This window comes from Mustela nivalis (assembly GCF_964662115.1).
Source record: "Mustela nivalis genome assembly, chromosome: Y".
NCBI lineage: Eukaryota > Metazoa > Chordata > Mammalia > Carnivora > Mustelidae > Mustela > Mustela nivalis.
The window spans coordinates 28,526,944-28,554,611 of NC_139041.1; the positions used below are offsets into that span (position 1 = coordinate 28,526,944).

The 27,668-nt window shown below is 37.8% G+C and overlaps 2 pseudogenes across 2 annotated transcripts in view; one reads left to right on the top strand and one right to left on the bottom strand.

Annotated features, from left to right (window-relative positions):
- LOC309856874 (putative protein FAM10A5 pseudogene) overlaps positions 1–27,668 on the top strand; it is a 352,871-nt pseudogene that overhangs the window by 196,848 nt on the left and 128,355 nt on the right. The gene's annotated exons all lie outside the window — the stretch shown is intronic.
- Positions 10,929–12,211, bottom strand: LOC309856873 (hsc70-interacting protein pseudogene; annotated as a pseudogene). Its single transcript has one exon. The product of its transcript is annotated as a hsc70-interacting protein pseudogene (transcript).

Consider the following 27,668-nt stretch of genomic DNA (forward strand, 5'->3'; position numbering starts at 1 on the left):
AAACAGGCATTTAAGTCCAGAAGGCACAAAGAACCCTCCCCTCAATCAATAAAAATAGGTCAACATCATGACATGTAACACTGAAGCTTGCAAATTTCAGAAGAGAAAATCATGAAAGCAGCTCAGAACAAGAAGTCCCAAAAATATTAACTTAAAAAAATAAAATAAAATGAAAAGTAGAAGAATAGGCTATTTACAAGATAGTAAGTCAAATTTTACTTTATTTTTTAAAAAATATTTTATGTATTTATTTGACACACATGCACACACACACACAAACACACACACACACAGAGAAAGAGCAACACAAGCAAGGGGAATGGCAGGCAGTGGAGAAGCAAGCTCCCTGTTGAGCAAGGAATCAGATGTGGGGCTGGATCCCAAAACCCTGGGATCATGACCTGAGTAGAAGGCAGATGCTTAATCATCTGAGCCACCCAGGCATCCCTGATAAATCAACTTTTAAACACAGCAGACATTTTTTCGGTGATGCTTATATTCTCCAGCTTATTATATTTTCTAAATTCTAGTAAAATATTAACTAAAATATATTTGTGTATTGTTAATCATCCAAAACAATGGATTAAGGCCACATGTTGCACCAGAGAGTCACTAGTGATACTTGACATAATAGGACCAATATTTATTTTCTTAAAATTCTAGGCACCCCTCAAGTTTTTATTTTTCATTACTAATATATTATAATATTTAATTTTTCATCACAATGATGATTAAGGCAAATGTAATAGGCTAATTAATACAGCCCTAACCAATAAAGTAGTTAAGTGGGAAGTCAAAAAATAAAGAGAGATAAAAGATACTGAGATAATACATTGAAGGGAGGGATCAAAACTATTTATTTATGTATTTTTATGTTAAGTTTTTATTTAAATTCCAATTAGTTAACAATTAATTAGTTATTCAATTAGTATAATATTAGTTTCAGGAGTAGATTTTAGTGATCAACAATTTATACAGCACCATGTGCTCCACACATGTGCCCTTCTTAATCCCCATCACCTGTTTAACTCCTCTCCAACCCAGCTCCCCTCTGGTAACCATCCGTTTGTTCTATAGAGTTAACAGTCTGCTTTCTTGGTTTGTGTGTGTGTGTGTCTCTCTCTCTCCTTTTTTCCTTTGTTCATTTGTTTTTGCTTTTTAAAATTCCACTATGAGTGAAATCATATGGTATTTGTCTTTCCTGACTTATTTCACTCAGCATTAGACCCTCTAGCCCCATCCATGTCATTGCAAGTGGCAAGATTTTATTTTATTTATTTTAAGAAAATATAGGATTTTTAAAAAAAGCTTTTATTTATTTATTTGGCAGAGAGAGAGATCACAAGTAGGCAGAGAGGCAGGCAGAGAGAGAAGAGGAAGCAGGCTCCCCGCAGAGCAGAGAGCCCGATGCTGGACTCAATCCTAGGACCCTGAGATCATGACTTGAGGCAAAGGCAGATGCTTAACCCACTGAACCACCTAGGCACCCCTCAAGTTTTTATTTTTCATTACTAATATATTATAATATTTAATTTTTCATCACAAATATATTATATTAATATGCATATTAATATAATATATATTAATATACTAATATATATACTAATACAATATATTGTGCCTGTTTTGTGTGTGTGTATATATAATATATTCTTAATATATATTATGCCTATAATCTATATATTCTTGTGCTTTCCATATTTTGGCTATTGTTGATAATGCTGCTGTTCAACTATCATGGTGCATGTGGGATCAACACTTTTAAAATTTTGGATTATATGTAAATATACTATATCTTATTTTGTATGTATTATAGTATACACACATATATTATACATACACATAAACACAAACATCATACATATAAGCAATATATTATATACATATCACACATGTGTTATATGTATATTATATTAATTATGCGTTATATAATCATACAATAATTATATAGCATATGTATAAGCATGTATATGCACATATCTGCACACGCACACACACAACACACACGATACACACACGTATACATACATATGTATATGTGTGTCATATGTATGTGTATGTATATGCACAAACATGTGTATGTCTTGTATGCATATGTGTATATGAACACACGTGTACATGCACTATATGTGCACATTATATATGTACGTATATATATAATACGTATATTTACATGTATATGCAGGCATTGTATGTATTGCACATATAGAATAGGTATGTTTATATATGTATGCCTGTTTTATGTATAATATATGTATATAATTACACATGTATGTTTTATGTATGATATATGTATATAATTATATATGTATTCAGTGTTAGGCCTGGGTTTTGCAAGCACGCATCTATCTATTCTGGTGGGGGGGGGGAATGGTATCTGCCAGCACGTTTGTGTGTGTGTGTATGTGTGTGGGTATAACATACATATATGACACATATGTAATGTAAATGTATAATGTATGTATACATGCTTATGTATACACGTATGTAGTATATATAATATATAATGCACATATATTTCACATATATAAATATGTATGTGTATATACACAGAACAGATATACATACATTACATATATACACACATACACACACGCAAACACACATATTTATACTTGGGCTTTCCATATTTTGGCTATTGTTGATAACACTGCTGTAACTATTGGCGACAGTTGCATGTGGGATCAACACCTCTTAAAATGTAGGATTAAAATGGGGATGTACTGTTGCTCCACAGGAATAACAGATATATTGCAGTCATTGTAAAGTTTTGAAGGATGGCAGAGAATTAAGTTCCTTGTCTATAGATGTTGCATGTTGGACCTTGGCTTAAGTATATATAGTGTTGTTAGTCAATAAAGACGTAAGTATCAAGTAAAATAACTCAGAAATCTAGACAGGAAATTGAAAAAAACTTGACTTGAAAGCTGCTGAAGAAAATAACTTCACAGTTTGAAGCTGGTTCTTACTTCTGACTAGCCAGGTGAAATAATTTTCCTTAGTATAAAAAGAGGGTTGGGAAAAATATATTTTTTAAAAGATTTTATTTATTTATTTGAGAGAGAGACAGTGAGAGAGAGCATGAGAGGCGAGAAAGTCAGAGGGAGAAGCAGACTCCCCATGGAGCTGGGAGCCCGATGCGGGACTCGATCCGGTGACTCCGGGACCGTGACCCGAGCCGAAGGCAGTTGCTTAACCAACTGAGCCACCCAGGCGCCCGGAAAAATATTTTTATCTCAATTTTTTTGTGCTTAAGATGAAATGAAATATTCTGTGTTTAGGAAAGATGATGGAGTGGAAGGATCCTGAACTTGTTGCATTTCACAGATACATGTGGATAAGAGCTACATTGCACAACTCTGGAAATGATCCAAAGATTGGCGGAACAGACCCTTCATGGCTAATCATACAGAGGAGGCGATATTGAAAAGGTAAGAGGGGTAGAGACACTAAGAGAACACAAAGACTAACAACCATAACCAGGGACACCACAAGCAAGGGAAACTAAGAAGAGCAGAACCATAGCACAGCTCACTGGGAAGACAAGACGCCGTGATATCTGTTTTTGAAAAATAGTACGGCTTATTTTTTTTTCTCTTTTTTTTTTTTTTTTTTTATAAACATATATTTTTATCCCCAGGGGTACAGGTCTGTGAATCACCAGGTTTACACACTTCACAGCACTCACCAAAGCACATACCCTCCCCAATGTCCATAATCCCACCCCCTTCTCCCAAACCCCCTCCCCCCAGCAACCCTCAGTTTGTTTTGTGAGATTAAGAGGAAAAAAAGAAGAAAAGACAAATACCCAACTTTTGTAGCAACATGGACGGGACTGGAAGAGATTATTATGCTGAGTGAAATAAGTCAAGCAGAGAGAGTCAATTATCATATGGTTTCACTTATTTGTGGAGCATAACAAATAGCATGGAGGACATGGGGAGTTAGAGAGGAGAAGGGAGTTGGGGGAAATTGGAAGGGGAGGTGAACCATGAGAGACTATGGACTCTGAAAAACAATCTGAGGGTTTTGAAGGGGTGGGGGTTGGGAGGTTGGGGTACTAGGTGGTGGGTATTATAAAGGGCACGAATTGCATGGAGCACTGGGTGTGGTGAAAAATAATGAATACTGTTATGCTGAAAATAAAAAAAAAAAAATAGTACGGCTTAACCCTATTTTGAAAAATAGTACGGCTTAATCAGCACTCTTAACTCCAGGTGAACTGAGGGAAGTAGGAAACCAATTCCTTGCCCTTAAAAAGCCACCATAAAATAAATAATCCAGACCAAGACACAGCACAGAAGCAGCAGCCTAAAAATGTGTCAGGTGCACATAAAGAAGATTTACTGATTAATCTTTACTGAATGTGTGCTGGGAGGATCAGGAATCCGCAGATTTCTCCAAGAACAAATGTGCTGGCAGATGCCATTTTGTTTCCCCTCCAACAGACTAGGCAGATGCATGCTTGCAAAACTCAGCCCTAACACTACATCTACCTTGCTACTCGACCCAGGTGATCCTCTGCATGCTCAGCCCAACCAAACTTCCACCCCTGGTAGGCATCACGCCAAAGCCCACCCACCCTGCACCACCTGGCTGGCTCCTAGGCTGGAATGGGTGCCGCTCCAAAGTGACTCCTGTCATGTGGAGGGGAAGAGATAACTCCACACTCTGGATGGGCTGCTTAATTAACTAGCTGGGCAGGAAGGAAACTCTGCCCTTTGGTACACCTAAATCTATCAGAGAAACTAAATGCAGATAGCCACTCTGAGTGCTGTCCCTACCCAACAATGAGCCTATAGCTGCTGAAGATAGGCTTCTCACCAGTGGAGGGAAAAAACTCTGGCAACTTGTACCCATACCAGGCAGAGCAGATGTATAGAAGACTGGAATGAAGGTAATCATGGCCCAGAAAAGAGAAGGGCACATGGTACCAAGGACTTCTACCCAAGGCCATTATTTTCAGGAAGTTAGCTGACCTACCTAATACATAGAAACAAATTCACAGAGACCCATAAAATGAGAAGTCAAGGGAATATGTACCAAGTGAAAAAGAAAAACTCACAAAGAAGAATACAAAAAGCAGATAAGCAGTATGCCTGATTTTAAAAATTAAGGTAATGGTCACGAAAATATTCACCAGACCTAAGGAAAGAGGAGATGGAGTCAGTATGAATTTCAACAAAGAGACAGAAAATACAAAAAAGAACATGAATTCAAAAATACAATAACTGAGAAAATAGAAGGAATTCATAGTATATTAGATGGTGAAGAACAGTGGATCAGTGAATTGGAAACAGGTTAATAGAAGAAACAAATTGAGCTGAAAAGGGAAAAAATGTTAAAAAAATGACAATAAGGGATCCTAATGATATCACCAAGTATAGAATAATTTTATAGAGGGATTCCAGGAGGGTAAGAGAGAGAAAAGAGGACAGAAAACTTACCTGAAGAAATAATAGCTGAATACTTCCTTAATTTGGTGAAGGAAATAGACATCGAGGTCTAGAAAGAAGAGAACCCCTAACAAGATGAAACCAAAGAGGTCCACACCAAGGAACACAGCAATTAAAATGGCAAAAAGCAAGAATAAGGAAAACTTTTTGAGCAGCAAAGAGAAAAAAATTTCACAGGTAGAAGAAAACATATAATGAAGATAGTAGATTAATCACATATAAAGCCAGTATATGGAGGTAAAACAATTATATTTACAAAAAAAGTCAAGGGGTACAGAAAATATAAAGATGTAAAGTATGATGTCATACATGTGTTAGTGAGGATAAAAATTTATTGCTTTTGGAATGTGTTCAAATTCAAGCAGCCATCAACTTAATACAGACTACTATACCCCTAAGATGTTATATACGAACCTAAAGGTAACCACAAATAAAAAACCTATAATAGGTTTTTGTACACTAACATAAAGAGAAAGGAATCCAAATGTAAGACTAGAGAGCACCACCGAACCACAATGGAAGAAAGGAAGAGAAGAATGGAACTGAGAAGAGCTACAAAACAACTAGAAAACAAGTAATAAAATGACAATAAATATGTATCTATCAGTGATTACAGAAAATGTAAATAAATAAATACTCCCATCAAAAGACACTAGGTGACTGCATGGGAAGAAAAAAGCAATAAGACTCATCTATATGCTGCCTACAAGAGATTTACCTCAAACCTAATGTCACATGCAGATTAAAAGTGAAGGGTGCTGGGGCGCCTGGGTGGCTCAGTGGTTTGGGCTGCTGCCATCGATTGGCTTGGGTCATGGTCTCAGGGTCCTGGGATCGAGCCCCGCATGGGGCTCTCTGCTCCGCGGGAAGCCTGCTTCTCTCTCTCTCTCTCTCTCTCTCTCTCTCTCTCTCTCTCTCTCTGCCTGCCTCTCTGCCTACTTGTGATCTCTGTCTGTCAAATAAATAAATAAAATCTTAAAAAAAAAATAAGAAAAAAAAAGTGAAGGGTGGAAAAACATTTACCTGCAAATGGAAGCAAAAAAGGCCAGGATAGCAATACTTGTATCAGATAAAATAGACATTAAAAAAGAGAGAGAGAGAGGGAGAGAGGGGCACCTGGGTGGCTCAGCATTAAGCATCTGTCTTGGCTAGGATCATGATCCCAGGGTCTTCAGACTGAGCCAGGAAGCCTGCTTCTCTCTCTCTCCCACTCCCCCTGCTTGTGCTCCATCTCTTGCTGTCTCTTTCTTTGTCAAATAAATAAATAAAATTTTAAGAAAGAGAGGTAATGAGAGAGAAACCGAAAAGAAACAAAGAACGGCATTATGTAATGATAGAAGAGTCAATCAAACAATGCGATATAATAATTGTAAATATCTATGCACCCAACAAGGGAGCATGCAAATACATAAAGCAAATATTGACAGATATAAAGGAGAAATTGATAATAAAACAATAAAACTAGTCTACTTTAACCCTCCAGTCACATCAATAGGTAGACCATTAGGTCAGAAAAGTAACAGGAATACCATGGCATTGAATACACACTAGACCATGTTGACCTAATAGAAATATTATTCCAAAACAGCAGAGTATACATTCTTTTCCAGTACACATGGAGCATTCTCCAGGATAGATGACATGTTAGGGCACAAAACAAGTCTCAGTAATATGAAGAAGACTGAAATCATACCAAACATCTTTTCCAAATACAACAGTATGAAACTGGAAATCAATTACAAGAATAAAGCACAAATGTACAAATACATGGAGGATAAATGACGTGCTACTTAACAGCCAGTCGGTCAATGAAGAATGAAATTAAAAATAAAAAAAATACACAGGGAAGAAAAAGGAAAACATAAATGTCTAAAACTTTTGAGAAATAGCTAAAGCAGTTTTAAGAAGGAAGTTTATAGTGATTTAGACTTACTTCAAGAAACAAGAGAAGTCTTTAATAAATGTAATCCTACACTAAATGAGCTTGGGGGAAAAAAAAAACCCACAAAGACCAAAGTTAGTAGAATGAAGAAAATTATAAGGATTAGAGCAGAAACAAATGAAATAGAATAAAGAAAAAATAAAGATGATCAACATAACAAAGATCTGGTTTCTTGAAAGATAAGCAGAATGATAAGTCTTGAGCCAGACTCATTAAGAACAAAAAGGAGCACTCAAGTAAGTAAAATCAGAAATAAAATATGAGATTAGCATACACCATAGGAATAGAAAGAATTCTAAGAGGATATTATGAATAATTATGTGACAATAACTTGGACAACCTAGAAATAAATGAATTCCAAAAACACACAACATCCCAAAATGTATCAGGAAAAAACAGAGAAGTTGGACAGATAGATTACTACTAATAAAATTGAATTGGTAATCAAAAAATTCCCAAAGAGCAAAAGTCTAGGACCAGATGGTTTAACAGGTAAATTCTATGAAATACATAAAAACTTAATGCCTAATTTTCTGGAAGTATTCCAAAAAAGAAAAGTAAGAAAAACTTCCAAATTCATTCACAAGGCCACCGTTATCTTGATAATAAAAGCAGACACACTAAAAAAAGAAAAGAGATCTATAGAACAATGTAGCAGATGAACATAGATGCAAAAGTGTCAACAAAATATTAGCACATTGCATTGTTACAATACGTTAAAAAAAAAAATCAGTCCCCATGAACAGGGTATTCCAGGGATTCAAGTGTGGTTCAATATCCACAATCAATCATTGTTATTCATCACATTAACAAGAGTAAGGACAAAAATCATATGATCATCTCAATAGATGTAGAAAATCATTTGACGAAATATAATTCTTTGTGAAGAAAACATAGTGGGATTAGAGGGAACATACCTCAACATAATAAAGGCTATGTATGAAAAACCTTCAGCTAACGTCATACTCATTGAGGAAAAGCTGAGAACTTTTCCTGTAAGATCAGGAAAAAGACAAGGATGTCCCCTCTTACCTCTGTGATTCATCATAGTACTAGCAGGCCTACCCCCACTGCAATCAGATAACAACAACAACAACAGCAAAACAAAAAAACAAGCAAAAAAGCTATCTGTATTGGTAAAAAAGAAGTTAAACTGTTAAATATTAGCAGATGACACAATACTATACATATAGAAAACCCTAAAGAAGCTATTTATTTTTTTAAGATTTTATTTATTTGACAGAGAGAGAGGGAGAGGTAGGAAGCAGGCTCCCTGCGGAGCAGAGAGCCCAATGCGGGACTCGACCCCAGGACTCTGGGATCATGACCTGAGCCGAAGGCAGAGGCTTAACCCTCTGAGCCACCCAGGCACCCCCTAAAGAATCATCTATTACAACTGACAAATGAATTCATTAAATTTGCAGGACACAAAATTAATATACTGAAATCTGTTGTATTTCTAGACCCCTAATAAGGTAGCAGAAAGACAAATTAAGAAAACAGTCCCATTTACAATTGTACCGGAAAGGATAAAATAGCTAGGAACAAATTTAACCAAGAAATTGAAACACTTGTACTCTGAAAACTGTAACACATTGACAAAAGAGAGAACCACTGATGGTTACCTGGGGGAGCTCAGTAGGAGATGGGTCAAATAGGGGATGGGGATTAAGAGGTGTACTTGTTATGAGATGCACTGTTTGTTTTAATGAAGTGTGGAATGACTACATTGTACACCTGAAAAAAATACATTACTGTATGTTAACTGGAATTTAAGTAAAACTTTTAAAAAGAAGTAGAAGGGGAGAAAAAGGAACTAAAAAAAAGCACAAATGTAAAATTACCATACTCATGGAATAGTAAAATTGATATTGTTACAATGTCCATATTACCCAAAGCAATCTATAAATTCAAAGCAAACGTTATCAAAATGTCAAAAAAATTTTCTCAAAGAACTAAAATAATTCTAAAATTTGTAATGAACTTTAATATAGTCACAGCAATCTTGAGAAAGAACAATTCTGAAGGTACCAAAATCCCAGATTTCAAATATACTACTACAAAGGTATAGTAATCAAAACAGTGTGGAACTGACACAAAAACAGACACATAGATCAATGCAACAGGACATAAAATGCAGAAATAAACTGACACTTACAAAGCCAGTTAATTTATGACAAAGGATACAAGAACACACCACAGGGAAAAGACGATCTTTTCAATGATGGTGTTTGGGAAAGTGAACAGCTACATGCAAAAGAATAAAACTGGACCACTTTCCTACACTACGTACAATTTAAAAAATTGATTAGAGACCAAAATGTAAAAATCTGAAAACCATAAAACTTCTATAGAAGAAATAAGTAATATTTCTTGGACATTAGCCATAGCAAATATGTATGTATATATTCTGTGAGGCAAGGGAAACAAAGCCAAAAATTAATTGCGCAGCAAAAGAAACCATAAACAAACAAAAAGTCATCTTAATGAATGGAGGAGATATTTGCAAAACCACATCTAGTAAAGATTTAATGTAAGAAGTATATAAAGAACTTATACAACTCAACACCAGGAAAACAAAGCCAAAGAAAACCCAAACAAAAAGTGGGTGAATGACCTGAATGACAGTTTTCTAAGGAAGAGATGCAGATGGCTAATGTACACAAAGACCCTCAATATTATTAATCACCAGGAAAAGGCAGATCAAATGAGATATCACCTCACACCAGTCAGGATGGCTAATGTAAAAAACAAAACAAAACAAAACAAAACAAAACAAAACAAAACAGGAAACAACAAGTGTTAGTAAGGATATGGAGAAAGAGGAGCCTTGTGCACTTCTTGTGGGAATGCATACTGGTGTAGCCATTCTGGAGAACAGTAGGGAGTTTCCTCAGAACAATTAAACATAGAATACCATATGATCCAATGATTCCATCACTGGCTATTGACATGAAGAAAAAAAAAACACCAATTCAAAAGATATATGCATCCCTGTGTTTGTTGCTGCCTTATTTAGAATAGCCAAGATTTGGAAGCAACCTAAGTGTTCCTCAAAGGACAAATGATTAAGAAAATATGGTCTATATATGACAGAATGTTTACTGAGCGATAAAAAGAATGAAATCTTGCCTTTTGTGACAACATGGATGGACCTAGAACACATTATGCTACGGGAAATAAATCAGAGAGAGGAAGACAAATACCATATGATTTCACTTATATATGGAATCTAATAAAACAAATGAACTTCCCCAAGGGGAAGGAGGGCATAAATAAAACAGACAAAATTTATAAGAGGAGCAAACTTCAAGCTATAAAATAAATAAATAATGGAGAATAAAAATACTGCATAGAGAATATTACCAATAATATTGTAGAAACATTGTGTGGGGACAGTGACTAAATTTGTCATGGTGAGCCTTGAATAGTGTGTAGAATTGTTGAGTCGGTATATTGTACATTTGAAACTAAAAGAAATTTCTTTTTTTTTTAAGGGACTAACACACCCTTTTAATATGTTTTTGAATATTTTTAAGGTTTAAAGAGTGTTTAAAGTTTGTAGTTCTTAGTAGGAAAACATTATCTGAATGAATACCCTAATGGCAAACCATTGTAGAATGTTTCAGTTGCATGGGGAGCAGAGGGGTAGGGATTCTCTTCACAGCACCCCAGCTTTCTTCATGAGAAGGTCGGAGGTACACTGGTTTGTATTATTGCGACATCCATTAGGTGATCGAAGTTGCTTTTCTTTCAGCAAGGGCTTTATTTGTCAGAAGGACATTATGCTTGACCTCCAAATTTGGCTGACAATTTACTGAGGAGATTCATAACCTTTGGGTTGCTCTGATATTTTGACATATTCGCTGGGTTCTGGGCCACATCCTGGAAGGCCACCATAACTTCTGGATCCTGCATGGCTGCAAGAACTTCCAGATCACTAAGAATTTCATTGAGCCCAGACATTCCTGCCATTCCAGGCATCCCCCTGCCATTCCAGGCATTCCTCCAGGAAACACACCTGGGAAAGAGCCATAATGAGTTCCTGATTGTCCTCTGGGTTCTTCCTCCCTCTGGGCGCTTTCTTTCTATTCTTTCTTTGATCTCTCGCCCTTCATGTTTCCACTCATACTTTCTCCCATGTTCAGCAATTTTCTGGGCCCTCAGTTGAACTTTCAGCATTGCACTAGCATCTTCATTATAATCCAGTTTACAAGCAGGGGCAAGATCATGTGCTGCTTCTTCCCAATGGCCCAGTAGTCTGTGTGCTTTTCCTTGCCACTTAAAAGACTGGACTGAATTAGGATTTATCTCAGTAGTTCTGTCACAGTCTCAAATGGCAGCATTTGCTTCTGTAATTTGATGAGAAGTCTGGCTCTCTTGGCATACAGAATGGCCAACCAAGGATTCAGTTGGATGGCATCTGTGAACAAGTCAATGGCATTCTGTAGTTCAGCATCATTTAGAGCATCAATGACAGCCACTTTTTTATCATTTGCCTGATCCATCATTTCCTCAGCTATCTCTACATTTTCTTCTCCCATTTCTGAGGGGCATCGGTATCTGGTTCAATCACACCTTCATTGACAATTTCTCGGTCACTTTTGTCTTGATGGTTCATCCATCTTTATGTTTTCATCCACCTTCTTACTGCTTTTTCTGATTTAGTTTTATGAGTGGCAGGTGGTATTTTACCCCCCATGCTCTCCACCCACTCCTGCAGGAAGTGCATTTTCTCAGTGTGCAGAACACTCGGATCCTTCTTATACATTTTCATGAGGGGCCGAGGCTCGTTCCCTTTGCGGGGATCCATGGTCCAGAGGCGGTGGCAGGCAGCAGGCGCTGGTGAGGTTGGGACCTGATTCCAAGTGCGGGTACTAGCTCCTGAAACCAAAATAAATTTCATGCCAATTAGACTTCAACAAAAAAAATCTGTAGAATGTTGGAAAGAAATATTTTAATGATCAAAATTATGTTTTGGCTGATATATGTAGTATTCTATTGAGTAACAGAAAACTAATGATTAACCATTTTATTCTAGTTTTTAATTCTTAAGGATGTAATGTATTAAATAAACTGCAAACTCTCACAAGTTTCTTCTGTATATGAGTCCTGTGATAGTAAAACGTGCTACACAGTAATACCAGTATGTCCTGTAACATTTTTTTAGCTCTTACTCCATTGTTATTGACATAGACAGTACACATTTAAAAAAGGCTAAAAGGATGCCTGAGTGGCTCAGTCAATTAAGCATCTACCTTTAGCTCAGGTCACCATCCTGGGGTCCTAGGATAGAGTCACACATTGGGCTCCCTGCCCCACTTGCTCCATCTGCCCCCATGTTCTCTCTCTCCCCATCAATCAATCAATAAAATCTGAAAAAAAATAAATAAATTTAAAAAATAGAGAAATTTAAAAAGGCTAGAAAAAAGTCTAAACACTCATTGTGGTTTTCTGTTACTCTTAAGAACAATGGAGAATTCACCTAAAATCATGACTTTTACTCTTTCAAGAACTTTAACTATATATACTGTAACTTAATTATAAATTGAATTAAATTTTACATTCATTAATTATATTTCTAACTGAGAATGAGTCTTGTACCTGCCACAGCATTTCATATGGTTAAAAATATGCTACAACAAAGTATTTATTACCGTTAAGATGTTCAAGATAGGGGCGCGTGGGTGGCTTAGTGGGTTAAAGCTCTGCCTTCCGTTTGCGTCATGATCTCAAGGTCCCAGGATCGAGCCCCGCATCACGCTCTCGGCTCAGCGGGGAGCCTACTTCCCCCTCTCTCTGTCTGCCTGCCTCTCTGCCTGCTTGTGATCTCTCTCTGTCAAATAAATAAAGTCTTTAAAACAAATAAAAAGATGTTTAGGGGGGCGCCTGGGTGGCTCAGTGGGTTGGGCCGCTGCCTTCGGCTTGGGTCATGGGATCGAGTCCCGCATCGGGCTCTCTGCTCAGCAGGGAGCCTGCTTCCCTCTCTCTCTCTCTCTCTCTGCCTCTCCATCTACTTGTGATTTCTCTCTGTCAAATAAATAAATAAAATCTTAAAAAAAATTTAAAAAAGATGTTTAGGATAATAAGCAACAAAATTTTTTATATAGCCTAGCAAATAACTTTCTATGCTTAACAAGAAGAGAAAATCTTCAAGAGCATAAACAGAATGCCAAAAGCTTGTGGTATAAAACTGTGACTAAGTGCACTACCATTACTTTTCATTTTGATAAATTTTTAAATTATATTATTAGATTTTCAGCTAAATTAGAAGTATTTGTCAAGCTATGGGGAAGAAATCATACTTTTCCAGTATTGAATTTTTAGCAAGAACAAGATTCACTCAGTTTCATAGACATCTATAGAATTTGTAGTGTTCTATTTAATTGTTCTTTCACAATTATTCACAGATATTTGGTATTTTCTACTGTGAGAGGAATCTTTTCCATAATAGAATAAAACTTCTCTTCAGTATAATAGTTCTTTTAATATAATACACACAAAAAGGCACTTTTTAAAAGTTAAGCTACACACCCAGTATGGAGATTCTGAAGACTAAATATGTATGATTCACATTAGAGATACATAGTAATGTGAGTAATTATTAACATTGTGAAAAGTATAAAATTTATCATTTGCATAGGATATTTTTATTACAATTAGTTTTTGGAATAAATATAGATTCACATGGGATTGTAAGAAATATCAGACACATTACATAATTTTCCTGTTTACCCAGTAATAATCCTTGCAAGACTGTAGTATATTTTCAAAGATAGTATACTGATTCGGATACAGTTAAAAAATATTTCCATCATCACGAGGAGCCCTTTTTTGACCTTTTTTGACTGCAACTATCTCCCTCTCATCCCTAAACCTTCTTTAACATCTAGCAATTGTTATACATTTCTCTAATATGACATTTCAAGAATATTGTCTTACTAGAATAAAACTGTATGTAACCTTTGGTTCTGTCTTTTTTTTACTTAACCTAATTCCCTAGAGATACAGCCAATTTTTATATACAATAAATGATACATTCCTTTTTCATTGTTGAGTAATATTTCATGGTGGGGATGAACTATGTTTTATTTAGCTTTTCACCCTGTGAATGATGTGAATGAATAGTTGAGTACATTATTTTTAGTTTGGGCCTGTCATGAATAAAGCTTAATAATTAGAGGTTCTGTGAACAATAAATTTTTAGTCCTCTGGGTAAATGCCCAGATAAATTCTTTGTCCTTTATATAGTACAATTTTGGGGCCTCCAATTTTGGTGTTTTATTTTCATTGAGAATTTGAAATGTTACCTTGATATAAATGTTATTATTTAACTTGTATATGTAAACATTTCAAAATTCAGGTTACTTTTCCCTGGCTGCTGCTTTGATTAAGGCTTATGTTAAAGTGATTTGTTACAGTTTTATCCCTCCTTAGGAATATCTGTTTACTGGTGAATGAGTTCTTCATGGTGTGACTTTCATATTCAATACTTATAAGAATGAATATATGAACCATACTAACCTCCTACAAGTTGACACTTGACTTCTTGGTGTTCTGTACCATTTCCCCCCACCCCCGCAGTATTTGGTTTTTTTTTTTTTTTTTTTTTTTCTTACAGACAATTAGGCACTTAGCTTTCTATTCGATTTTCAAATTATTATTATTATTTTTTTGTCTTGGAATGATCTTATCCTCTTTTGTGTCTGACTTTGAATTTCTGCTTAAATTCCCTTAATGTAAGAAATTTTACTTTTACTTAAAACCCACTGACAAGGACAGGTTGGTCTAGCTGGGCCACTTACTGCTTTCCCTTTTAGTATTCTTCTTAAAATGTCAGTTTAACATTAAACTGAATAAGTTTTGTCTATCTTTCCATAGCCCCATTGGGCATAGACTTTTGTCTGTCTCATTTATTGCTCAGTCACCAGTATCTGGGAGGGAGTATCTCATTTATAAAACCACAATTAAAAATCTGTATAATTTTTTTGGACAAGAATTGATGACCTTTAAAGAATGTATAAATGTCTTAAGTATCACTTATTTTGCTTGGCACAGATACTCATTTTTTGTGAACTGAATGAAAAAGTGTAGTTTTAAAGCTGCTAAATAGGATTTAATAAATCAGAAAGAAATTTTTCCATATTTTATGGCCACTGGGTACTAAGTACTAAAGATACATGTTAAGAATGTGATTTTTCATGCACCCCATCAAAAACTTTTTGTTTTTGTTTTTGTTTTCCCTGTCAATGCACAGAGGAAGAAATGACTTTAGAGCTCCATTAAAAATAGCTATGTGAGGGCTTAGGGGGCTAAGCCTCTGCCTTGGGCTCAGGTCATGGTCTCAGGGTCCTGGGATCCAGCCCGCATCAGACTCCTCACTCAGCGGGGAGCCTGCTTCTCCCTCTGCCTGCCACTCTGTCTGCCTGTGCTCACCCTCTCTGACAAATAAATAAATAAAATCTTTAAATATAAATAAATATGTATATATTTTTTAATTTAAATTTTGTACAGTACAAGGGAGAAGAAGGGGCTAATTAGTTAAGAGTATTTAATACTGTCTCTTAGCTATTATTTACCACCCCAGAAACGGAGCAACTAGCCTATGTTTCCAGACCTCAAAACGTATAACTTTTTAAAATACTTTCCCAGAGCCTAAGGGTCAAATTCTTGACTTACACAGGTGAATTCAACTCTCCACCTACAAGTAGCCTCCCCGGGGCCCTTCCACTAAGTCATTCAGAATCAAAGCAAAGACCATCCCAATTCCATAACTGGGGCTTCTGATGACAAGGGAAAATCCAAACCCAAAGGTGCAGGACATAAAGATATTCAGGGAGAATAATTTTTCCTAATTACATGAGTGTTTAATGGTTTGGAACTAAACTCACCCTGTTATTACTAAAGCCTTTGAGCAAAGGCTCAAATCTAATGGAAGGCATTAGATGACTCCTTCTCCATCACATTTAGAATGATGCAATGGGTCTATCACTTCCTTAATAAACATAGTACCCCCAATGATCCAGATTAATTTCCAATTCTGAGAAAGGCCTGGTAAATCCCACATCCAGAAAATTCTGTTCATGGAGAGATCTCTCAAGTTATAGGTACACACTCTTCCACATTGTGAGGACCTCTCATACCATTCAGGAGGTTCTTGGTGGAAACAGATATGTGGCCTTACATGAAGGAGATGCTCACAAGACTCAGATTTTATAGTATAAAGTCCAGAGCCAGTCCTCAGTGCAGGCCTACATTCTAACATACAAAGAACCCTCCTACCCTGGGTCCCATGGCCACCATGCCAACCCTGTCAGGAAACAAGGGCTAGGACAATTGTAGACAGCAGAATGACTTACACTGGCCGCTTTAGCAACAGGGGGTCCTTAGTGAGCTTATATGTGGACAAGCTCCTCTGTAACAAGTGATCACCTTGCTACAGAATTCAATCTCATGGCCCAGAAGTCTACAAAATTGTAAGACTCCCTCTTCCTGAAACAACTTCCCCAAACTAAGGGCTTTACCAGCCCCAGGTCATTACTGTAGAGCATTGCTTGCTCCATTTCTGGGGAATAATCACCAATTTACAACTTGTGGTCCACGGGGACAAAATAAATAATGAGATAATAATTCTTACCTGTAATTGCATGGAGAAGCCTAAGTCACAGTACTTCTAGAAAACCCTTCTAAAATCCCCCAAGGGAACCTCCTATGGTCAACACAGGAAGGAAAACTGTAAAGGGAATACAAATTAAACTATATGCATCTATTGGCAAAAACAGTTCACAATGGCAGTACATCCCGGCCTTCTTTTTTTAACACACAAAAAAGGCGCAACCTTCCTTAGCAATGAAGAATCCAAAAAAGAAATTAAGAAAACAATCTGAATGAAAAAGAAAATCCCAAGAATTAACAAAACAATTTAAAGCCTTGTGTAATGAAAAGTATAGGATATTCCTAAAAGAAAAAAGACATAATTTAATGAAGATATATTGGTGCTTATATACTGGAAGAATTAATAGTTATGATGTAAATACTACACAAAGATGCCCAGAGATTGAATACAATCTGTCTCAAGATCTTAAAGCTGTTTTTGACAAAAATAGAAAAATCCATCTGAAAATTCACATGGAATATCAAGGGACCTCAAATAACCAAAACAAAAACAAGATTGGACACACATCTTCTGATTGTTTCTACTTCCTTGGTGTTAGTTGTGATCTCTCTGTTTTCTTTCTTTTTTTTTTTTTTTAATTTTTTACTTTTTATAAACATATATTTTTATCCCCAGGGGTACAGGTCTGTGAATCACCAGGTTTACACACTTCACAGCACTCACCAAAGCACATACCCTCCCCAAGGTCCATAATCCCACCCCCTTCTCCCAAACCCCCTCCCCCCAGCAACCCTCAGTTTGTTTTGTGAGATTAAGAGTCACTTATGGTTTGCCTCCCTCCCAATCCCACCTTGTTTCATTTACTCTTCTCCTAACCACTTAAGCCCCCATGTTGAATCCCCACTTCCTCATATCAGGGAGATCATATGATAGTTGTCTTTCTCTGCTTGACTTATTTCACTAAGCATGATACGCTCCTAGTTCCATCCATGTTGTCGCAAATGGCAAGATTTCATTTCTTTGGATGGCTGCATAGTATTCCATTGTGTATATATACCACATCTTCTTGATCCATTCTTCTGTTGATGGACATCTAGGTTCTTTCCATAGTTTGGCTATTGTGGACATTGCTGCTATAGACATTCGGGTGCACGTGCCCCTTTGGATCACTACGTTTGTATCTTTAGGGTAAATACCCAGTAGTGCAATTGCTGGGTCATAGGGCAGTTCTATTTTCAACATTTTGAGGAACCTCCATGCTGTTTTCCAGAGTGGCTGCACCAGCTTGCATTCCCACCAACAGTGTAGGAGGGTTCCCCTTTCTCCGCATCCTCACCAGCATCTGTCATTTCCTGACTTGTTGATTTTAGCCATTCTGACTGGTGTGAGGTGATATCGCATTGTGGTTTTGATTTGTATTTCCCTGATGCCGAGTGATATGGAGCACTTTTTCATGTGTCTGTTGGCCATCTGGATGTCTTCTTTGCAGAAATGTCTGTTCATGTCCTCTGCCCATTTCTTGATTGGATTATTTGTTCTTTGGGTGTTGAGTTTGCTAAGTTCTTTATAGATTCTGGACACTAGTCCTTTATCTGATATGTCGTTTGCAAATATCTTCTCCCATTCTGTCAGTTGTCTTTTGATTTTGTTAACTGTTTCCTTTGCTGTGCAAAAGCTTTTGATCTTGATGAAATTCCAATAGTTATACAGGAATTCAGTAAAGTGTCAGGATATAAAATCAATGCACAGAAATCAGTTGCATTTCTCCACACCAACAGCAAGACAGAAGAAAGAGAAATTAAGGAGTCAATCCCATTTACAATTGCACCCAAAACCATAAGATACCTAGCAATAAACCTAACCAAAGAGACACAGAATCTATACTCAGAAAACTATAAAGTACTCATGAAAGAAATTGAGGAAGACACAAAGAAGTGGAAAAATGTTCCATGCTCCTGGATTGGAAGAATAAATATTGTGAAAATGTCTATGCTACCTAAAGCAATCTACACATTTAATGCAATTCCTATCAAAGTACCATCCATCTTTTTCAAAGAAATGGAACAAATAATTCTAAAATGTATATGGAACCAGAAAAGACCTCGAATAGCCAAAGGGATATTGAAAAAGAAAGCCAACGTTGGTGGCATCACAATTCCGGACTTCAAGCTCTATTACAAAGCTGTCATCATCAAGACAGCATGGTACTGGCACAAAAACTGATCTCTCTGTTTTCATTCACAATTTTAATTTGGGCCTTTTCTCTTTGCTTTTGGATTAGTTTGACCAATGGTTTATCAACCTTATTGATTCTTTCAAAAAACCAGCTTCTAGTTTCATTGATGCACTCTGCTGTATCTCTAGCTTCTGTATCATTGATCTCTGCTCTAATCATGATTATTTCTCCTCTCGTGTGTGAATTTGGCTTAATCTGTTGTTGATTCTCCAGTTCTTTATTTTTTAATTTTTATTTGTTTTCAACATAACAGTATTCATTATTTTTTCACCACACCCAGTGCGCCAGGCAATCCGTGCCCTCTATAATACCCACCACCTAGTACCCCAACCTTTCACCCCTCCGCCACTTCAAATCCCTCAGATTGTTTTTCAGAGTCCATAGTCTCTCATGGTTCACCTCCCCTTCCAATTTCCCCCAACTCCCTTCTCCTCTCTAACTCCCCGTGTCCTCCATGCTATTTGTTATGCTCCACAAATAAGTGAAACCATATGATAATGGACTCTCTCTGCTTGACTGATTTCACTCAGCATAATCTCTTCCAGTCCCGCCCGTGTTGCTACAAAAGTTCGGTATTCATCCTTTCTGATGGAGGCATAATACTCCATAGTGTATATGGACCACATCTTCCTTATCCATTCGTCCGTTGAAGGGCATCTTGGTTCTTTCCAGAGTTTGGCGACCGTGGCCATTGCTGCTATAAACATTGGGGTACAGATGGCCCTTCTTTTCATGACATCTGTATCTATGGGTAAATACCCAGGAGTTCAATGGCAGGGTCATAGGGAAGTTCTATTTTTAATTTCTTGAGGAATCTCCACACTGCTCTCCAAAGAGGCTGCACCAACTTGCATTCCCACCAACAGTAGAAGAGGGTTCCCCTTTCTCCACATCCCCTCCAACACATGTTGTTTCCTGTCTTGTTAATTTTGGCCATTCTAACTGGTGAAAGGTGATATCTCAATGTGGTTTTAATTTGAATCTCACTGATTCAAATTGAGGATGAACATTTTTTGAGGATGAACATTTTTTCATGTGTCTGATAGCCATTTGTATGTCTTCATTGGAGGAGTGTCTGTTCATATCTTCTGCCCATTTTTTGATAGGATTGTCTGTTTTGTGCGTGTTGAGTTTGAGGAGTTCATTATAGATCCTGGATATCAACCTTTTGTCTGTACCGTCATTTGCAAATATCTTCTCCCATTCCGTGGGTTGCCTCTTTGTTTTCTTGATTGATTTCCTTTGCTGTGCAGAAGCTTTTGATTTTGATGAAGTCCCCAAAGTTTATTTTCGCTTTTGTTTCCTTTGCCTTTGGAGACATATCTTGAAAGAAGTTGCTGTGGCTGTTATCGAAGAGATTACTGCCTATGTTCTCCTCTAGGATTCTGATGGATTCCTGTTTCACATTGAGGTCTTTTATCCATTTTGAGTTTATCTTTGTGTATGGTGTAAGAGAATGGTCGAGTTTCATTCTTCTACATATAGCTGCCCAGTTTTCCCAGCACCATTTATTGAAGAGACTGTCTTTTTTCCACTGAATATATTTTCCTGTTTTGTTGAGGATTAATTGACCATAGGGTTGAGGGTCCATATCTGGGCTCTCTGCTCTGTTCCACTGGTCTATGTTGCTGGTCCAGCCGGACAACACCTGAAAGTAGGGCTGGGAGATTTAAGGAAAATAGAGACAGAGAGAGAGAGACAGCGGGCTCAGGAGGACTACCCCATCTCAGGCGAGTAGCAGGTAACCACTTTTATACAGCTTCAGCACAATGCTGGTATCAATACTCAATCATATAAGTCAGTGAAAAATGAATCAGGCAGGATGTTAACAGGCTATTAACCTCCAAAATTTGTGATAAGGTTCCAAGAATGTGTTTTTTTCTCAAGACAAGTCATAAGTGAATCACATAAAACTACGCAAATTTTATTTTCACCCTGAATAGCCTTTCAGAGTCAAGCCATGTGAGCGTCCCCGCTGGACTTGCTCCAAGTTCCCTTGGCACACAAGGGCGTCCCCAAGTGTGTCCAAGTTCACTTCTTATCCAGGCTTCCAGTGCCATAACAATGCAAACAGTTCCCAACACTATATGTCTGATTTTATGCCAGTACCATGCTGTCTTGGTGATCACAGCTTTGTAATAAAGCTTGAAATCAGGTAATGTGATGCCCCCAGTTTTATTTTTGTTTTTCAACATTTCCTTAGCGATTTGGGGTCTCTTCTGATTCCATACAAATTTTTGGATTATTTGTCCAGCTCTTTGAAGAATACCGGTAGAATTTTGATCGGAATGGCATTAAAAGTATAGATTGCTCTAGGCAGTATAGACATTTTAACAATGTTTATTCTTCCAATCCAAGAGTATGGAACGGTCTTCTATCTTTTTGTTTTTTCTTCAATTTCTTTCATGAGTGTTCTGTAGTTCCGGGAGTACAGGTCCTTTACCTCTTTGGTTAGGCTTATTCCGAGGTATCTTATGGTTCTTGGTGCTAGAGTAAATGGAATCGATTCTCTAATTTCCCTTTCTGTATTTTCATTGTCAGTGTATAAGAAGCCACTGATTTCTGTACAATGTACATTCTGTACTTTGATTTCTGTACATTTCTCTGTATCCTGCCACGTTGCTGAATTGCTGTATGAGTTCTAGTAGTTTGGGGGTGGAGTCTTTTGGGTTTTCCATATAAAGAATCATGTCATCTGTGAAGAGAGAGAGGTTGACTTCTTCCTTGCCAATTTGGATATGTTTTATTTCTCTTTGTTGTCTGATTGCTGTTGATAGGGCTTCTAATACTATGTTGAACAAGAGTGGTGGGGGTGGGCATCCTTGTCTTGTTCCTGATCTCAACAGGAAGGCTGCAAGCTTTTTCCCATTGAGGATGATATTTGCTGTGGGTCTTTCATAGATAGATTTGATGAAGTTCAGGATGTTCCCTCTATCCTTATACTTTGAAACGTTTTAATCAGGAAGGGATGCTGGATTTTGTCAAATGCTTTTTCTGCATCAATTGAGAGGACCATGTGGTTCTTCTCTCTTCTCATATTAATTTGTTCTATCACATTGATTGATTTGCGAATGTTGAACCATCCCTGTAGCCCGGGGATGAATTCCACCTGGTCATGGTGGGTAATCTTTTTAATGTGCTGTTGGATTCTGTTGGCTAGGAACTTGTTGAGAATCTTAGCATCCATATTCATCAGTGATATTGGTCTGAACTTCTCCTTTTGGGTAGGGTCTTTGCCTGGTTTGGGGATCAGGGTAATGCTGGCTTCATAGAAAGAGTCTGAGAGTTTTCCTTCTGCTTCAATTTTTTGAAACAGCTTCAGGAGAATAGGTGTTATTTCTTCTTTGAAAGTTTGGTAGAATTTCCCAGGGAATCCGTCAGGTCCTGGGCTCTTGATTTTGGGGAGGTTTGAGGGGAGGAGTCAAGATGGCGGAGAAGTAGCAGGCTGAGACTACTTTAGCTAGCCGGAGATCAGCTGGATAGCTTATCTAAAGATTGCAAACACCTGCAAATCCATCGGCAGATCGAAAAGAAGAAGAACAGCAATTCTGGAAACAGAAAAACAACCACTTTCTGAAAGGTAGGACCGGCGGAGACGTGAATCCAAAGAGACGGGATGATAGACCCCGGGGGGAGGGGCCAGCTCACAGCAAGCGGTGGAGCAACCGCGCACAAAATCAGGACTTTTAAAAGTCTGTTCCGCTGAGGGACATCGCTCCAGAGGCTACCCGGGGCTAAGCCCACACGGGGTCAGCGTGGCCTCAGGTCCCGCAGGGTCACAGAAGGATCGGGGGTGTCTGAGTGTCGCAGAGCTTGCGGGTATTGGAACGGGAAAGCCGGCTACAGAGACAGAGCCAACAGTAAGCTCACAGCTCGGGGTGACCTTGAACCGGTCCCAGGCTCAGTGAGCTCGACCGGAGGTCAGGCAGACGGGAGTAACTGGGCGCTGTTCTCTGAGCACGCACTGAGGTGTGGGGCCCTGGGCTCTCGGTTCCTCCAGGCCGGAGACCAGGAGGCCGCCATTTGTATTCTCGTCCTCCAGAACTCTACGGAAAGCGCTCAGGGAACAAAAGCTCCTGAAAGCAAACCCCAGCGGATTACTCACCCTGGCCCCGGGTAAGGGCCCTGTAAATCCGCCTGGGGCAAAGACACTTGAGAATCACTACAACAGGCTCCTCCCCCAGAAGATCAACAAGAAATCCAGCCGAGACCAAGTTCACCTACCAAGGAGTGCGGTTTCAATACCAAGGAGAGCAGCAGAATTCCAGAGGAGGAGAAAATCAAGCACGGAACTCATGGCTTTTTCCCTGTGATTTTTTTTAGTCTTGCAGTTAATTTAATTTTTTTCTTTTTCATTTTTTGTTTTTTTTTTTTTTCTCGCCTTCGGGTAAAAAAATTTTTTTAACTGTTACCTTTTTAACGATTTTTTACTAGTTTATCTAATATATATATTTTTAATTTTTTATATTTTTCTTAGGTGTTTTCTTTTTTTTTTTAATTCATTTCTTTTTTTTTTTTTCTTTCTTCCTTTTTGTTTGAACCTCTTTTTATCCCCTTTCTCCCCCCTCACGATTTTGGATCTCTTCTAATTTGGTTAAAGCATATTTTCCTGGGGTTGTTGCCACCCTTTTAGTATTTTACTTGCCCCTTCATATACTCTTATCTGGACAAAATGACAAGACGGAAAAATTCAACACAAAAAAAAAGAACAAGAGGCAGTACTGAAGGCTAGGGACCTAATCAATACAGACATTGGTAATATGTCAGATCTAGAGTTCAGAATGACAATTCTCAAGGTTCTGGCCGGGCTCGAAAAAGGCATGGAAGATATTAGAGAAACCCTCTCGAGAGATTGATTTTGGGGAGGTTTTTGATCACCGCTTCAATCTCGTTACTAGGTATCGGTCTATCCAGGTTGTCGATTTCTTTCTGGTTCAATTTTGTGAGTTTGTAGTTTTCCAGGAATGCATCCATTTCATCTAGGTTGCTAAGCTTATTGGCATATAACTGTTGATAATAACTTCCGATGATTGTTTCTACTTCATTGGTGTTAGTTGTGATCTCTCCCTTTTCATTCATAATTTTATGAATCTGGGCTTTCTCTCTTTTCTTTTGGATTAGTGTGGCCAATGATTAATTGATCCTATTGATTCCTTCAGAAAACCAGCTTCTAGTTTCATTGATACGTTCTACTGTATCTCGGGTTTCTACCTCATTGATCTCAGCTCTAATCTTGATGATTTCCCTTCTTATGTGTGGAGTTGGTTTGATTTGTTTTTGATTCTCCAGTTCTTTAAGGTGTAGAGACATCTGGTGTGTTTTGGATTTTTCAATTTTTTTGAGGGATGCTTGGATATCTAGTATTTCCCCCTCAGGACAGCCTTTGCTGTATCCCATAGGTTTTGGACCGAAGTGTCTTCATTCTCATTGGTTTCTATGAATTGTTTCAGCTCATCCTTGATCTCTTGGTTGATCCAAGCATTCTTAAGCAAGGAGGTCTTTAGCTTTCAGGTGTTTGAGTTCCTTCCGAACTTTTCCTTGTGATTGAGCTCCAGTTTCAAAGCATTGTGATCTGAGAATATTCAGGGAATTATAGTCTTTTGGTATCAGTTGAGTCCTGATTTGTGAACCAGTATGTGGTCTATTCTTGAGAAGGTTGCATGTGCACTTGAGAAGAATGAGTATTCTGGTTGTTTTAGGGTGGAATGTTCTGTATATATCTATGAGGTCCATCTGGTCCAATGTGTCATTCAATGCTCTTGTTTCTTTATTGATTTTCTGCTTCGATGATCTGTCTATTCCTGAGAAAAGCGTGTTAAGATCTCCTACTATTAGTGTATTCATATCAATATGACTCTTTATCTCGATTAACAGTTTTCTTATGTAATTGGCTGCTCCCATATTGGGGGGCATCAATATTTACAATTGTTAGATCATCTTGGTGGATAGTCCCTTTAAGGATTATGTAGTGTCTTCGGGACACCTGGGTGGCTCAGTTGGTTAAGCAGCTGACTTCGGCTCAGCTTATGATCCCAGTGTCCTGGGATCGAGTCCCACATTGGGCTCCTTGCTCAGCAGGGAGCCTGCTTCTCCCTCTGCCTCTGCCTGCTGTGCTCACTTTCTCGCTCTCCCTCTCTCTCTGACAAATAAATAAATAAAATCTTAAAAAAAAAAGAGGGTTATGTAGTGTCCTTCCGTATCTCTGACTACAGTCTTTAGTTTAAAACCGAATTTATCTGATATGAGAATTGCTACCCCAGCCTTCTTTTGAGGCCCATTGGCATGAAAAATGCTTCTCCATCTCTTCACTTTCAGTCTGGGTGTATCCTTAGGTTGAAAATGGGTCTCCTGTAGACAACATATGGATGGGTCATGTTTTTTTTTTTATCCAATGTGGAACGCTGTGCCATTTTATGGCCGTATTTAGGCCATTCACGGTGAGAGTGATTATTAGAGCTATGTTTTTATTGACATCGTGTTACCTGTGAAGTCTTTGTTTCTGTATATTGTCTCCATATATTTCTGTTCAATGCGATTCTTGGGTTTATTCCCTCCATGAAGAACCCCCCCCTTAATATTGCTTGCACTGCCGGCTTGGTAGTCACATACTCTTTTAAACCTCGTCAGTCTTGGAAGCTCGTTATCTCTCCATCCATTTTGAATGTCAGTCTTGCTGGATAAAGTATTCTCGGCTGCATGTTCTTTCCATTTAGTGCCCTTAATATATCTTGCCAGCGCTTTTTGGCTTGCCAGGATTCTGTGGACAGATCTGACATTATTCTGATGGGCTTTCCTCTGAATGTAAGGATTCTTTTCCCCTTAGCTGCTTTCAGGAGCTCCTGTCTGAAATAATGATTCATCATTTTCAGAATTAGGTGTCTCAAGGTCTTTCTAGATTCTATGATCTTGGGGAGAGACCTTTGTACATGGACGCTGGTTCCATTCTCCAGATGGGGAAAATTTTCATAGAGAATTTTTTCAACAATATCCTCTAGTCCTCTTTCTCCTCCTTCTCAGGGATTCCAATAATTCTGACATTAGAACATTTCATGGCATCATTTGTTTCCCTAATTCTGTTTTCATGACTTCTAAGCTGTTTATTCCAGGCTTCCTCCTGATTCTTTTTCTCCATTGGTTTGTTGTCCAGATCACTAATTCTGTCTTCAGTCTCAGTTACCCTAGCTTTTAGAGAATTTATATTTGATTGGAGCTCATTGAGAGCATTGTGAACATCATGGGTTTACTTCCCTAAGTGGATTCACTTCTACCCTAATCAATTCCATTTTGTTATCAGAGGCTTTCTCCAACCCAGCTATTGCCTGGATAATCACTAACCTGAATTCCATTTCCGACATACTGTTTATGTCCATATCCAAAAGCTCCGATGGAGAGGTTCCAGTGTCTGAATTTTTCCTCTGTTTGGCATTCCTCTTCCTAGTTATTTTGGTGAGAGATGGCTGAACGAATGTGTAGCTGAAAGTATCAACTGTGCAAGGTGTCCTGCCGAATGCCTCAGAGCTATCAAGAGTCCCCACCAAAAATAAAGAAAAAAAAAAAAGAAGAAGAAGAAGAGAGAGAGAGAGAGAGAGAGAGAGAGAGAGAAAGAGAAGGCCCAGCCCAAATGCACCCCAAAGGTAAGATTTATAAAGTAGACAAACAAAAACAGACACACAAAAGACTGATAAAAGTAGATGACAAGAAAAGAAAAAAGAAAAAAAAAAAGAATCCAGCCAAAATGAATCCCAAGTATAAGACTTATATACTACCAGAACAAAAACAAATACACAGAAACACTGACCGAAGAAAGAGATAGGAAGATGGTTATAAATTCTCAGTGTGGGAGAGGATGAATGTATCTTGATATCTTTGTTTTGGGACTCAACATTCCTGAGATAAAGAGGGATTAAAACTTGTTTAAATATAGTGGTAGCATTGATTGGGGAAAGGGGATTACCTTGAAGCTTATCTGTATATGAATAGTAAAAAAGAATAAAATAAAATAATTAAAAAAAAGCAAAAGAAAAACAGAGGTATATGTATCAAAAAAAATTCAGGTTAAAAGGTTATTATGGAATTTGATTTACTGAACATCTCATTGTGATGGTAAATAGGTTAAACCGTTATATTTAAAAAAAGAGAAAAGAACCAAAATAGTGGGAGTGAATTAAAAATAAAGGTTGTATGGTACGCTCTAGTTCCATCCATGTTGTTGCAAAATAAGTCAAGCAGAGAAAGACAACAATTATATGATCGTCCTGATATGAGGAAGTGGTGATGCAACATGGGGGCTTAAGTGGGTAGGAGAAGAATAAATGAAACAAGATGGGATTGGGAGGGAGACAAACCATAAGTGACTCTTAATCTCACAAAACAAACTGAGGGTTGCTGGGGGGAGGGGGTTTGGGAGAAGGGGGTGGG